A 15,402-nucleotide genomic window follows, 5' to 3' on the forward strand; every position below is an offset into this window, starting at 1 on the left:
TCAGAATGCAGCTCAGAGCTTTTAATCTGATGCTGCAGCGAGAGGCTCAGGCAGGCAGGCATCCAGCCATCAGGAAAACAAGAGCCTCGCTTGCCTCGGGGCCAGGGCTAGGTTCGGCCTGCCCAGGACACTCCCTGGACCCCTAGGAGTTCGGGGTAGTGCTCTTCTCAAGGTTGAGGAGATGCAGGGCCTGCCTTTACAAGGCTGTGTTGGAATTTACCTACAACATACCTTCAAAGAATTGGCAAAGACAACAGTGCTAAAAGCAGGCTACCGCTGTTAGCATAACAGCAATCTTAGAGCACTCTGTGGCATTTCCCAGAAGAAAAGGAGGATATTTTAAAGAGTTCCTTTCCTTGCCCTGGTTGCAAGGTTACCGAGAAAGAGCAATGCTGTTCTCCCCTGGGCAAGTGACTTAACCTCTCTGAGTCTGTTTCCTCATCTGTAAAATGAGAGAATTAGAATGTGTTCTCTAAGGTAATAACTCTAAGTGTAGGGCACAATTATTTCTATGATCCCTGAAATTCTATGACACTACAATTCCTCTCTTAAAATTGAGATGAAAAACAACTGCAATTCAATTTCTACCATTTATCTCTTTACATTTTAGATTTGTCCAACACCCTGTCTTCCCAGGGCAATGTAGGCTAAGTTGCAGGCTCTTCTCTTTTTTTTGGGGGGGGGGGGGGGCGGTGACAGTAATGCAATATCTTTTGTGGGCTTCCTGTTCTGTTCCCTAATATCTTCCAAGATTACCCCCCCAAGTTTGGGTATACTAGATTTTCAGCATTGGAGTCCAGAGGACCAAAAACAGCAGGGAGGAAGGAGGAGGAAGGTGGTGGGAAAGAATCCTCCAACACCCCTGTCTAAAGCAATGACCACAATGACAAAAAAAATCCATGCAACGGATTGCCCAAGCACCCCAATAGAAACCAAATGCCTTTTGGTCCAAATAGAAAAATAACCCCAGAGCAGCAACTGTGAAAGATCAGGCATCAACCTTTTCAGGAGCCTGCTCCACTCTCTCCTAGGCTTTTTTTTTTTTTTTTTTTTTTTTACAATCACACAACTGGCCAGCCTCCCCTCCTCACCACTCCACCCCACTAAGTCTTCAGGGCCCCAGCCAGCAAAGGGAGAGCAGAGGGCAGGGCTGGAGAGCCAGCAACAATGTGGAGCAGTGATATCAGCAGGAGGGAAAGCAAACAGGGCTTCATGGGTAGTAGAGTCAATCACACCCCCTTTTCAGAATTCAGAATCTCCCTTTAAAATTTTAAGACCTTTGCAAGTTTATCCAAGGTTCCCTTTCATGGGTGCACATGATGGATAGTTTCTTATGGTTGGGGCTCTCATTTATTTATTTCGAACTGCCATCCAAACTCATTATCCTCTGCACACCATGAGAAACGTGCTAGGATTTCCTGAGAAGGAGATGGTGTCTCTGTCCTGGCTCTGGGAGAGACAATAATGGACTGAGAAATCTTTTGGTTTAAAGGCTGGAGGGAGGAGGCTTTTGGGTAATCATAGTGTGGATGAGAAGTGAGAATATGAATTAGAAACTTTGGGAAGGTAGGAACAGTGGAATTTGGGACAGATGACCTGAGGCAGCCCCTCTCAAGCCATTCCATAACATGAGGAACTTTTTCGGCTTCCTTTCTATGTCTGGAGAGATAAAAAACTTTTTTAAAAAATATAAATTTAAAAAGTAACAATTTTCTTACCTGAAGAGTTTTCCTTTCTCACTCACAGGGTTTGGTAAAGTCTTTTCCTATCAATCAGAAAACAGTACATTAATTATTTTTCTGCCAGCTCCTTTCTCTCCCAACTCCCCTCCCTAGCTTGTTCAATGACAAACTGAGGCCATTTGAGTGACAATAACATGGAATTGGCAATGGAAGAGATGGTAATTCTGCCTGGGTATCTTTGCACTGCCCATTCCCCATGCCTAAAATATATACTCCCTCTTCAGCTCTGTCTTACAGAATCTCTCTCTTCCTTCAAGATGAAACTCAAATACCACCTTCTCAAGAGCGTTTCCCAATTCTCCCCAACTGCCAGGGTCCTCCCTCCTAGACCACCCTGCATTTATCTTGTATATAAATGCTTATATATATAATACATATGTGTATATACATACAAATAATATATGTGCATGTATTAACAGGTAAACTCCTTGAGATTAGGGAATGTCTGGCACACAGTAGGCACTTAATAAATCCTTGATGACTGACTGATGATCCTACTCATGTTTGGAGCTGACCCCTCAGTCCTACAGAGAGAAGAGCCATGGCTTTGGCGTCAGTGGAGATCAGGGCTTAAAACTAGCTTCTAACATATACTAGTTGCGTGACCATGGGCAAGTGACCACCCTTCTGACCCTCAATATTCTCATCTTTAAAATTAGGGAGATGATGTCTATCATAGCATTGTTGTGGGGGCCAAATTAGATAATGTATGAATTAGTTTTGTAAATCTTAAAAGTGTGGCGTGAATATTCATTTACTCATTCATTTTAGAGCTAGGAGGGACCTTGGAGATTCATCTTGTCAAATACCCTCATTTTACAAATGAAGCAAGATAAAGTTATTTATAAGATTATACAGGTAGGGGAATGGCCAAGGCAGGATTTGAACACAGGTCCTCTGACTCCCTATCTGCTATTATTTTTAGGGTCTCTAAGAAGCATGATTTTTTAATAGACTATAAATATGGATCTACTTGCCAGTGTCTACAGGGTTAATGGGGAGATATTCTCTCCTAAAAGAGGCCTACCAGGACCCTGGCAAATCAGTAAATTGTGGCCTCAGTAGGCTCAATCTCACACATCCAGCAGCATACAAAGCACATGACAGCCCAGCTGAGTATTCTGCTGTCTCAGTGGGGGTTCTGAGACAGGGAGGAGAACAGAATACATCAACCATGGCAGACCGCTTGGGAGAGGGAGGTCTGAGAGCAGAACTTTTTTTTTTAACCCAAAATTTGAATAATAATGGCAATTTTAAAAATGTATTATTACTGTTAAACATTAGATCACCCCTTATTTTTGCCAAGTGTTTTCAACTGTCTCCATCCCCCTACTTTCTATGCATACAGACCAGACCTCTGTTACCCTGTCCCTTCCCCCACCCCTACTTCCCCCCACCCCCCAAACTCCAATTGCTGGATTAATAGTCACCCAGAGGCAGACGTGAGAAGAACTGGGAGAGAGAGGGAAGCCAAGGCAACAGCCGTGGGGCCTTTCACAAACAGATATTTTCTGCAGACTCTCAGCTTTGATTAGCATATATTAAGAAAAAGGGCAAAAAAAAGTTGCTAGTCTTCCCTCGGCAAAGAAAGCCTTGAGATCTGTAACTCGATGCCCCATCACAGGGTGAATCAGATCCAGACACAATAATGAGAACTCATTCCAAAAGGGCTTTCAAGTTTACAAAGTGTTTTCTTTACTCACAACTCAGTGAGGCAGGTAGGGCAAGGATATCTGTCTCCCCCTTCTGCAGGTACTGAGAGGAGTAAGAACTTGCCCAGCTAGTGAGTTTTACTGTCAAAATTCGAATCCAGGTCCCAGAAAAAAAGGAAAAGTGGAGAGGTGGGAAAGATAATCAGTTCTAAATTACTTTATATAAGATGATAATGTCTAGAATTAAAAAGGGAAAGGTAGGTAAATTTCTCTACACAAGGAAAAACATCCTTAATAATTAAGAGCTCCCCAAAAGTGAAAAAAGTTGCTTTCAAAAGTAGTGAGCTTGCTGGAGCTCTTCAAGCAGAGAACTAGTCAGAGATGCTGTAGGGGGATTCATTCCGATAAGGTCCCAATGGAAGACTTCAGAGGCTCCTTACAGTAGGCCCTAAGGAAATGCCTCCTAGCCGGCTTTCCCTAAGTGATCTTCTCTGTCCTTGGTTTCCACTATAAAATAAGGAGATTGAATTAGATCTCCAAGGTCTCTTCCAGTGAAAAGGTTTTGATTCCTATGTGGAGATTCTACAATTCCTAGACAGCTGGAAGAGTCTTCAGGGGCCAATTAGTACAACTCTGCTTCCTTTGACAGGAGTTAGCCAAAGCCCAGATGGTTAAGAGACTGACCCAAGGTCACAAAGGCATTAAGTGGCAGAACTGGGATTTGAACTCTGGTCCCATGACTCCAAGTTCAGAGTTGTCTCCACTGTACCACTGGGCAACATACAGCATAAACTATAATATATGTAATATTTAAATATATTATAAATATATAAAACTAGAAAAAGGTATGCACAAAAGATTCAGATTCAAGTCCTTGATCTATTACTTCATAAATCAGTTTGTTTACTCTTGTAATCTTCAGTTTACTATATGTAAAACTAAGAGATAATAACAGTCTCAATGCTTATCTCTTTCAATTCTGGAGGCAGCTAGATGGCTCAGTGGACAGCTAGGTCTGGGGTCAGAAGAACCGAGTTCAGATTTGGTCTCAGGTTCTTACTAAATGTGACTTACCTTGGGTATGTCATTTACAATCTGTCTGCCTGCCTTCTAGAACTGTTGTGAGGATCAGAAGAAATAATGTTCATAAGGCCCTTAGCACAGTGCCTGGCACATGATCAGTTACTTGTTCAATCTTTTTCACTCATATCTAATTCTTTGTGATCCCACTGGAGATTTTTTTTTGGCAGATATACTAGGAGGGTTTGCCATTCCCTTCTCCAGTTCATTTGACAGATCAGGAAACTGAGGCAAACAGGATTAAGTAACTTGCCCAGGGTCACACATCTAGTAAGTGTGTAAGGTAAGATTTGAACTCAGGAAGATGTGTCTTCCTGACTCCAGGCCCAGCCTTCTATCCCGTGGGCCACCGAGCTGCCCCGGCACATAGTAGGTACCATGTAAATGTTAGCTATTGTTATTACTATCATCATCATCACTGCACAAACCTAAAAGCACTAGATAAATATAAGCCGTGAATTATGTTCCTTACCATGATTATTCTCCTGACTTGGGCTAGCAAAAAGTAGACTATCACTACAAAAAAATCTCCTGGGAAATAAATATATACTTGATTTCCATTTCTAAAAATCTAGTAGGAATGATCTGCATTGGAGACAGACTTGTTTGTTTAGAAAATCAGTTCCCAGTCTTTTCTGAGGATGAGGACCCTTTTAAATATTAAGATATTTCTTAGACTCACACATGGCAGTATGTGGTACTTATTACTGGTCATGGAACCCAAAGGGAGCCATTGTTATTAGAGTTCTTCCCCTAAGATTGTCAAGCTGTATGACCACTCTTTGGCAGGAGATGTAGCAGAAGTAATTTCTGCTTCATGTGGTGGTTAGACTACCAAAGAATTACAGAATTTCAGAGTAGTAAGGGATCTCAGTGGCCATCCAATCCAGCCTACGCCTGGACAAGAATCCTCCCTACTTCAAATTGAAGTGATGTGAAGAATTCCAGTGAGGCAGAACCTGATCATTCATTCCACTTGTAGACATTTCTGATTTTTACCCAGCATTCTCCCTAAATTTCACTTTGCTGTCCAGTACTTCTAGTTCCGAAATCTGGGCTCCAACAGAATGAAACTGATACTTCTTCCAAATGACAGACCTTTAAATACTTCTCGAAGATATCTAATATTCCTGTCCCTGCAATTTTTTTTTTATGCAGACTACACACAACAAATCTTCATATAGGTTGGCTGCCCCCTTCTTGGCACTCCCCAGTTGACCCACATCCTTTCTGCATGTGGGGTCAGCTCTGACTGGACACAATAGCCAAGATGTGACCTGGCTGGATGACTTTTTCATGTATGTCCCTGAAATTTTATAGTTCTAGTGAAAGAAGGAAGATTTGCTCTTGGTTTGATAGAGTATCCCACAGCTCCTCCTCTGCCTACCCCAGATAACCCATCCTTCATAGATCACTGGCTCACAGATTTTAGAACTAAAAGGGTTGGTAGAGGCTGCTGAGTCCAACTCCTTCATTTTGTGTGAGAAAACTGAGAAAAAAATATGACAAAAAAACTGTTTTTCATGAGAAAACTGAGGCCCAGAAAAGTGAAGTAACTTGCCCCAGGTTCACACAGCAAAGGATAGGCTGGATTTGAGTCCAGAGTTTCCATGATTCCACATCCAGAGCATGACATTACTTTCCCCAGAATTAGAATGGGAAAGGTAGGTAAATTCCTCTATACAAGGAAAAACTTCCTTAACAATTAAGAGCTCTCCAAAAGTGCAAAGGACTGCCTTGAAAAGCAGCGAGCTTTTGGCCCTGGAGCTCTTTAAGCAGAGGATGGTCAGAGATGTTGTAGGAGGGATTCATGCTAGGGTCCAATTGGAAGGCTTCAGAGGCTCCTTACATTGTAGCAGGCCCTCAGGAAATGCCTCCTAGCTGGCTTTCCATAAGTGACCTCCTTGGTCTTCAATTTCCTTAAATTAAGGGACTGAAAGTCTCCTTCAGAACTAAGGTTCTGATTCCTGCATGGAGTCTACAATTACGAATCCAGTGCTCCCCCAAAGCACCCCCTAGCCCCCGTCCTTTGCTAATTCCCACACTAACTTTCCTTCTTTCTAACAAGCAGGGTGCCTATCTAGCACACTGCCATGACACCTAAGGGGTACTCAAGATACCACTTTGGCTAGGGAGATCATAGGACCTGAGTGTCTACCTGGGCCTGGCCTCAGGCCTAGCTTGGGTTTCCCAGTGATCAGTCTGCCAGGTCCAATCGGGTCTCTCTTTCCATCCTGCACTCACTTTCTCTCTCTTCCTCCCTCACCTAGGGAGTAGCAATTCTGGCTCTATGGAGGTCCTGATCATTCCTACAGTGAGCACTTGCGATGTGACAAGCATGGGATTGTGACTTCAGCAGGGAATAAAGCAGCAGGACCTGATCGACTCCTAAGCAACGCAGATCCTGTTTGGATGTGAGCGTCCTCGGCACTGAAACAAAAACAAGTTCCTCCCCTGGTGGGATGTGGGTGCCAAGTCTCAGTCTGAGGCTACGTGTGAAAGTAAAGTTCTAATCCGAAGTGAGAAGCAGCTCAGGAATTAAAGGGTCAGAGTGCCACGCTGATCTCAAGGCACAGTCACCCCTGGGTGTTGGGACACTTGGGTAGTGGATCATGGCAAGCAACTGCCCAGGAAACAATACCAAAGACAAAAGTTTTGTTCAATATAATTTAAAAAATAAATAAAATCTTTTTAAAGGAAAAAAGAATGTTTTGTGGGTACATGTTCTCTCCTTTCTGCAATGTCAGATCTCGGCTTAAGTTTTGGAGACAGGGCTGGAACTGACTCAGACTTTGTTCACTTGGGGCCTCTGATAAAGGCCTTTGAGCCACGGTGACTGGCGTCAATGCTCAGCTCAGTGATCAGAATTACTTGACAATGGAGAGCCAGGCCAGGAAAGCTTCTGCTGTCCATGTCAAGCTCCATGGAGCAGCAAACAAGGACGAAGCTGGGGCACAGGAGAGGGAGTCAGAAGCCCCTAAGTTCCAGGTCTTAAAAAGCTGAGAGTTAGGACAACTCTATGCCCTACATTCCACAGTGGTAAAATAAGGCTGGAGAAAACAACAGCTGACATTTATAAAGGGCTTCTAAGATTTGCCCAAAACACTTTCCATTGATAATCTTCATTTGATCTTTATAACAATCCTCTGAGGTGCCTAGGCCAGGTATTATTAGGAAACTGAGGCTAGTTTCCCTGTGGTCACACTGCTAACCAGTGTCAAAGGCCTCTTAGGAACCCTGGCTTCTCCTGACTCCATGCACAGTCTAGGACTTGTGGATTGCCAGGCCCACAGCAAATCCTGTAGGCCATCTGTACACCTTTACGTTCTGGTCGTGATTCTATCCTCTTCCCCTATTTCAAAGGGCAACTAAACTCAAGGCAGCTATTTTTATCCTTTTAAGTGGAAACCTCCTTGTAGTTAGAAGATTGGATGTGGGTAGACAAATTCAGTTCAATTCAATACACATTTACGAAACACCTGCCCTTGCACTAAGTGCCAAGGATGGGGTACAAAATTTAGATAAGACACAGTGACTCCCTCCTCAGGAAATTTACAGCCTTATAAGGGGAAAGGACACATACATAAATAATTATAATACAAAATAATACAGGATAAGGGAATGAAAGAATCGAAAAGTGGTTTTGCAGGTTCAGGTTTGTAATGAGACTCATCATTCCAGAGTAGGGGGAGGAGAAGGTAACTTCTCCGGCAAGGAGGGCTTCCTGGGATAGTACTGAAGCTGATGAAGAATTCAACAGATGTGGGGAAGCACTCCACGCAAAAATCCTAGTTGGAAGGGACCTTAGAAATCACTGACTCCAACCCCTTTCATTTCACAGGAGAAAACTGGGCCTAGAAAAGTGAAATGACTTGACTAGGGTCATGCAGCCAGTATGTGTCTTACACAGGATTTGATCCCAGGTCTTCCTGAGGATAAGTACAATGCGCTAGCCTGAACACCAGGCTACCTTTCCACAGGGAAAAGTATGATCAAATTCTGTTTTTGGCAGGGAAGAGGGTGAAAAAGGGGTAGGGAAGGAACAATTTCTAATTACATCTCTACCCACACTGAAGGATAGTTGTATAGAAAGGAAAGTGTCATAGCTTTGAGTGACAGGTTAAAGAGTCTAAATTGAGGAAGTGATAGGGATCTCCTTAAGGGTTTTTAGATTAGAAGAAGGTCCACAAGGGGTTTACAGTTTTGCTTGCAGGGTGCCACTGAGAGCCATCTCTGGATCCAGGGCTATCTGATATGGGGATTATGAGCACCTGAAAGCAACTCACTAGTAGAAATTTTTCAGTCTACTGGGTTAAAGAGGTTACAAAGGTCATGATACTAGATCACAAACAGAGATCATTTTACATACCTTATTTCATCTTATCTTCCTAATACCTATGGGGTCATAAAATGTTAGTTACAAGGGATCTGGTCCAAATCCTTTCTCCCGTTCTCAACAATTTTACAGATGAAGAAAATGAGGCCAAAAGAGCCTCAAAGACCCAATGTCACAAAGCTTAGTGGCAAAGCTGAGATGTGAAGTTGGGTTCCTAGATCCCTAGTTAAATGCTTTCCCACTATATTACATAGCAGTTATTCCTTATAAAGACTACATTCAATGGAAGTTTTGTCAAGGTTCCTACTAGGTCCAAAGCACTAGACTAGTCATGGGGAATTAGGGTGGAGAAGGGAAGCACACAAAGATGGCAAGGGGAGGAGAGGAAAAATCATTTACATAGTATCTACTATGCGCCATGAACTAATCTAAGCATTTAACAAATATCTCATATAAAGAGTTCCTGCTTTTCAGGAATTCATAATTTTGCTGGGAAAACAAGAAAATCACAGTCACTTGGAAAGCTCAAGAATTAGAGACAACAGTACGAAATATCCCAAGACCTCGTGTGTGTGTGTGTGTGTGTGTGTGTGTGTGTGTGTGTGTGTGTGTGTGTGTGTGTGTGTGTGTGTGTGTGTGTGTGTGTGTGTGTGTGTGTGTATTTTATAGGAGCTGACTCCTGGCTATAAGTTAATGCTCTATAAGGAGGGAAAGTTCACTGGGGGCTTTGGAGACAGGTAAGCTTCCTGGAGGAGGTGGGGACTGTAGCTGGACCTTGGAGGATGCAGATTATTTAGAAAATAGTGGGGTAGAAATTTAAGTGAGTGGATTAGGTGGTCAAAGTTATAAGCAAGGTACATATTATTTTCACAGAAGGACCACTGCTCACCACTTTCCAAACATGCCACAAGCTGAATATCTCTTCTGGTGCCTTAGTTTGCCTTAAACCATTTCTTGTACTTGAAATTTCCTCCCCTAGCCTGGCTGCTTAACATTTGATTAATTCTTTAAAATAAAACTCAACTGTTTGTACCTCCATAAGGCCTTTCCTGAATACCCCAGATGGAAGGGACTGCTCTTAATCTGATAGCATCTCCTTTCCTACTTTTATGTACTTTCCATATTCTAATCTGAATTATAGTAATTTCTTACTCCCTAGGATCAATCAATCAATTAACATTTATTAAGCACTTACTATGTGCCCGGCACAATTGTGGCTAATTGCCACAATTTAGTTAAGGGTCTATGACTTAAAGGTAGAAGGGGCCTCAGAGACCAATTAGTTTAACCTTATCATCTTTCAGATGAGGAAACAGGTGCAGGAGGGGAGGGAGTTAAGTGACTTGTGCAAGTAATGGTACCACACTGCATGTACATTGTCACAGAGACAGTAAGCCTCTTAGAATTGGGAGGTTTGTTGTTCAGTTGGGTTCAACTCTTCTTGTCCTATTTAGAGTTTTCTTGGTAAACCTACTGGAGAGGTTTGCTATTTCCTCCTCCGGCTCATTTTACAGATGAGGAAACTGAGGAAAACAGGGTGAAGTGACTTGCCCAGGGTCACACAGCTAGCAAATGTCTGAGGACAGATTTGAACTTGGGAAGAGTCTTCCTGACTCCAGGCCTGGAACTCTATTCATCCCAGAATCAGGGAGACGAGTTCAAATCTACTCTCAAACACTTACTAGCTGTGTATGACTGCACAAGTCACTTAACATTTGTCTGCCTCAACTTCCGCATCTGTAAAACAAGGATAATGATAGCACTTACCTCCTAGGGTTGTTGTTAGGATAATATAAGACTTGTAAAGTGTTCTGTAAACCTTAAAGTTCTATATAAATGCTAGTTATCTTTATTAAAATATTTACCATTAAATTATTATTAAAATCATTAAATTACAACTAATGTTCTGATTTGTTTTGCTTAAGTGTAGCTTCTTTGTTACAAAGAAAGTTCCATGGACGCAAGGGGAAGAAATTGTTGAGAAGTAATAGCCATTTTAAAAAATCAATAAAACATTTACCTTTTTTCTTAAAAGACATGATATTTGATTCAGCATATCAAGACAACCCAATCCATGTTGTATACTTCCTAAGACTCGGGGGGGTAAAACCTGCCCAGCCAGAGTTAAAACTCAGAATAAAACTCTGCCAGTTTAAAATTGTGCTTTCTCATCTTCTTCCCCAAGTACTCCTCGGAAGGTCTAATTATAGTGACTTCTATTTTCTTGTAAATAATCACGTCTGTCATAACTGATTTAAAGATTCTGAGCTGGCAATCATGACATCCTGAGCCAATGTGTCAATTTCCCCGAACAGGCTGTGAGCAAAAGTTGCATGAGATGGAAGGAAGAAAAAAGTGAGTCACAGTCTTATAGATGGCAGAGAGACCAATATGGGCATTTTCACAACAGCAACATCAACAGAAACTCTTCAACGTGGTGCATGGGTGTCATCCCATCTGCAATCTATAGCAACATAAAACTTACATGCCAGCTCCAGGAGAGGGGAAAATCTTAGTGGGAAGTCACTAGGAGAAGTTTGGCGGCTTGAACATTTATTGAGTCTGAAGAGAAACCCTGCTAATATTCCAACATTTTTTCTTCTAGTTCTTGGAAAGTAAGAAGAAATGACTGTTACACACGATTCACTGACTATTGAGTCTTAAAGGCTAATCCGAGTTTAAGAAATGAACATGTATAGAGACAGGCCTTCAATCCATAGTAATCACACCTCTACCTCCTTTCTAATTACCCTAACTAGAAACAGTTGTATTCTAGTCAGACACAAGATGAAAGATGTTTGTTGGGGAGCCCTGCTATTGGGAATGGTGTAGGGTGCAAGGAGACATTTTTTTTTCTTGGTCTAGACTAGTTATATCATGGGTGTGGAAAAACTCCCTCTGGTAATCTGGATTGACAGTGCATCTATTACTTACTGTTTTAGAGAGTTGCCTAGGGCACTGAAAAATTAAGTGACTTGCCTGTGGTCACTCCACTAGTCAAGTTGAGGCAGAATTTGAATCCAAGCCTTCCAGACTCCAAGGACAGTTAAATCCATGTGGCTGCTCCAGAAGGAGAAATATTTTGAGGACCAGCTATGTAAGCACCTACTAACACATCAGGGCTCCCTCAGGTCATCTTACAATTAACATTTATTAAGCACCTATTATGTACTAGATACAAGGATAAGTACGAGGCATACCAAGAAAGGCAGAAACAGTCCCCTCTCTCTAGGAGCTCAGTCTAATGAGATACACAACATCCAAACAATTATGCACAAAGATGAATAAAGCGGAGATAATCTCTGAGGGAAGGCTCCACAGAACAAGGGGGAAAGAACCTTCTTTGGCCCTACCCACTAACAGGAACAGATCCACAGGTCTTGGCACAAGATGCCACAGAACTTGAATCCAGGTGACAGAATTCTTGGGATGGAGCTAGGCTTTGGGGGTCTGACTTCTCCCTGCTGAGTATTAGTCACCATGGAATAACAAGACTTGCTTGGCAGGCTGTCTGCAATCACTTTACTTTTTCCTATTAACATGCACACAAAACATTTTGGCCACCTTCAAGATTTCCTTTTAGGCTTTCCCTTCTTACTGATCAGAACTAGAGAGAAGAGATGAAATAGCAGAGTGTCTAATGCAGGAGATAATACCATTTTAGCCTTTTACTCCCCACCTCCTTACATCCATGTTTCCCAAGTCAGAAGGAAAAATAGGAAAATTCAAAGGAAAATGGAGTTTCAATAGCCTCAGCAAACTGCCTGGGAATCTCTGGTCAAGATGTATTTTTTTCATTAGACCATGTAAAATGTCAAAAGGAAGTACATTATCTAGAAGGGTCATAAGAACAGTATTCACTCATAATTTTGGTGGCATTTTTAAGGTTTGCTAAAGGCTTTCCTCACAAATAAATTGGTGTGTTAAACTTTCAAATATTATTACCCTTGTTCTACAGATGAGAAAATAAGTCCTGAGAGGTCAAGAGACTTGATCATGATCATATATTAAGCACTGAAACTGAGGCCCAGGACCCCCCAGGACTCTGGGTTGACACAGACTGCTGCCAAACTTAACTTAACCTGAAAAGGTCAATTTCTCTTCCTCTGGTTTTTGCTTCTACTTGGATTAATCCAAGGTCTCCAAAATAAAAGCAGATAGGTGGCATAATGGATAGAGCACCAGTCCTGAAGTCAGGAGGACCTGAGATCCAATCTGACCTCAGACACTTGACAATTAAGTGACCCTAGGCGAGTCACTTAACCCCCACTGCCTCACCAAAAAAACCCAAAACACAATAAAACTTAGGTACTCTAGTATAGGTATCCCCAAAGTAGGTAGCTGTTTTACATTAAGTTCTAGACTGAATATCACTAATTTTAAAAGCTGAAAGGAACCTTAGAGGTCACTTTATTGAACTCTCTAATAAACCAGATTTGACTATATAGGAAACATTCCTGACTCAGTGATTTAGACACTTCTCACCCAAAGCAGCTGAACAGTGGGAAACTTCCTACCCTACCTTTTGGATAACAGTCAAATGTCACCAGAAGCTCTGGTGTAACTTCCTGGTTTCCTCTAGGCTAAAGCATCATAGATCTGATATTTTAAGTCAGGCCTGCTCTGGTGCTCTAATATTCATTCAGGTACCACCCAAAGCCCTCAGCGCTACAAGAACAGGCTCTCAGTAGTTGCCATCCCAACACTGTGCGAATCAATTCTACTTACAAGTACTGTGATGAAGTATAAGACCTTCACTTGTTAAATGATGACTTAATTTTCTTACTTCTCCCACTACCACCACCGATGGCGTTCCCCTCCATCCCCACCCTCAGTCCTCCAGTAGAGAAGCCAAACCCACCACACCCTCTTTCCTACCCACTGTTTCTTTCTGCTCTTCTCCATCCTGGAGGCAGCCTGACCTATACACTAACATAGCACAGTAGATACAGGCTGGACTTGGAATGGGGAAGACCGTGGTTCAAATCTTCCCTCTGACACTAACTAGTTTGTGTGCCAATGGGCAAGTTTGCTTAAATTCTTCCAGGGTTGTTAGGAGACATAAACATGAAGTACATTGAGAAACTTAATGTGACATATAAATGTTGGTTCTCACTACGAGCTGTAAAATAAAGAAGTCTCATTATTTCTGGTTCTCCCTTGTCTATTTTCTAGTTTTTAACTGAGACCAAAAGATTTTTAAGACTGCTAGGATTTGGTGCCTGCACCTGCTATTCTCCCCTTATTTCGTCACTCCATTATTTCCCTTAATATTTTAGAGTTTTTGTTCCTCCAAATGATTTTTAAAGTTTTATTGGCTCTGTAAGGAATCCTTTTATTAATCTGATTGACATGACACTAAAACTGCAGGTTCACTCTGTTAGTTTCATCGTTTTTATAATATTGGCACAGTCCAACCATGGATATTGCTCCCACTATTTATCTATTTCTTTAAGGAGCACACATAAATACTGAGCCTATTTTGATAGACTGATTCCCAAATATTTTATACATTTTGCCATTATTTTGAATGAAATTCCTCTATTATTGCCTTTTGGATTCTGTTGTTATTACGTAGAAATGCCATTGATTTATAGCCTGAAACTGATGAAAATATTGTCTCCATTTTCTTTGCTGATTACTTAGAATTGTCTAAGCACACCCATGTCATCAGCAAGTAAAGGTAATTTTGTGTTTTCTTTTCCTGTTGTTATGTCTCTAATTTGTTTCTCGTCTTATTGCTACTGTTGGCATTTCTAGAATTAAATAATAGCAAGGACAGTGGGCATGCTTGCTTTATTCCTGTATTTACCGAAAAAATCTATAGGGTATTTCCACCGCATATGACAGATACTTGCTTTGGTTTTAGATACTCTTTATCATACTTAAAAAAAAAAAAAAAAGATCCCACCACGTGTATAATCTGTAGGGGTTTTGGTATACATGAACACTATACTTTGCCAAAGACTTTCTATACATCTCCTGAAATAATTATAAGGTTTTAGACAATTTTGCTTTTAATACAATTAAAATTTGTTGGTTTTGCCCCCTAATATTGAATCATCCTTGCCTGGTATAAATCCAACTTGGATTCTTGGATGAACTGCATTCTATTTAAAAGGATTTTATTTAAAATTTTTGAATTAATATTCATTAATGATATATTGGGTCTATAGTTCTTCTTTGCTGTATTTTTCTCTAATTTAGGTTATGAGGACTACATTTGTCTAATAAAAGGAGTCTGGTTTGTGCTTAACAATAATTTATATGCTATTGGTACTGTTTCTTAAAAGCTTGATGGCCATTGTTATAAATCCATAAAAACATGAATTTTTTCCTTGATAGTTCTTCTACAGCTAATTCTCAGATCTTCTCCAAGATTTGAGTATTTTAGAGGTCTCTATTTGGTATTCATTCTGTTTGGGTATTTTATATTTTTGAAGGCAATTTCCCATTTCTTTTTTTTTTGTTGGCATATTACTGTGCATTATTCTGTTTTGATAATTAGTTTAATTTCTTCTAGTTTTGCTGTGACTTCATCTTGCTCATTTGTTCTTTTATTGATTTGATTTTCTGCCCTCTTCTTTTTAGT

The 15,402-nt window shown here is 41.1% G+C and overlaps 1 protein-coding gene across 4 annotated transcripts in view; it reads right to left on the minus strand.

Moving 5' to 3' along the window:
* ZHX2 (zinc fingers and homeoboxes 2) overlaps nt 1-15,402 on the minus strand; it is a 215,556-nt gene that overhangs the window by 158,720 nt on the left and 41,434 nt on the right. For 3 of the 4 annotated variants that reach the window (XM_072603184.1, XM_072603179.1, XM_072603178.1), the window contains exon 2: nt 1,719-1,765. The exons of the other annotated variant lie outside the window; for it this stretch is intronic. The gene's annotated coding sequence lies outside the window, so the exon portion shown is untranslated. The remainder of the gene's footprint in view (nt 1-1,718; nt 1,766-15,402) is intronic. 4 annotated transcript variants of the gene reach the window in all.

Source organism: Notamacropus eugenii, chromosome 4 (genome assembly GCF_028372415.1).
Source record: "Notamacropus eugenii isolate mMacEug1 chromosome 4, mMacEug1.pri_v2, whole genome shotgun sequence".
Taxonomy (NCBI): domain Eukaryota; kingdom Metazoa; phylum Chordata; class Mammalia; order Diprotodontia; family Macropodidae; genus Notamacropus; species Notamacropus eugenii.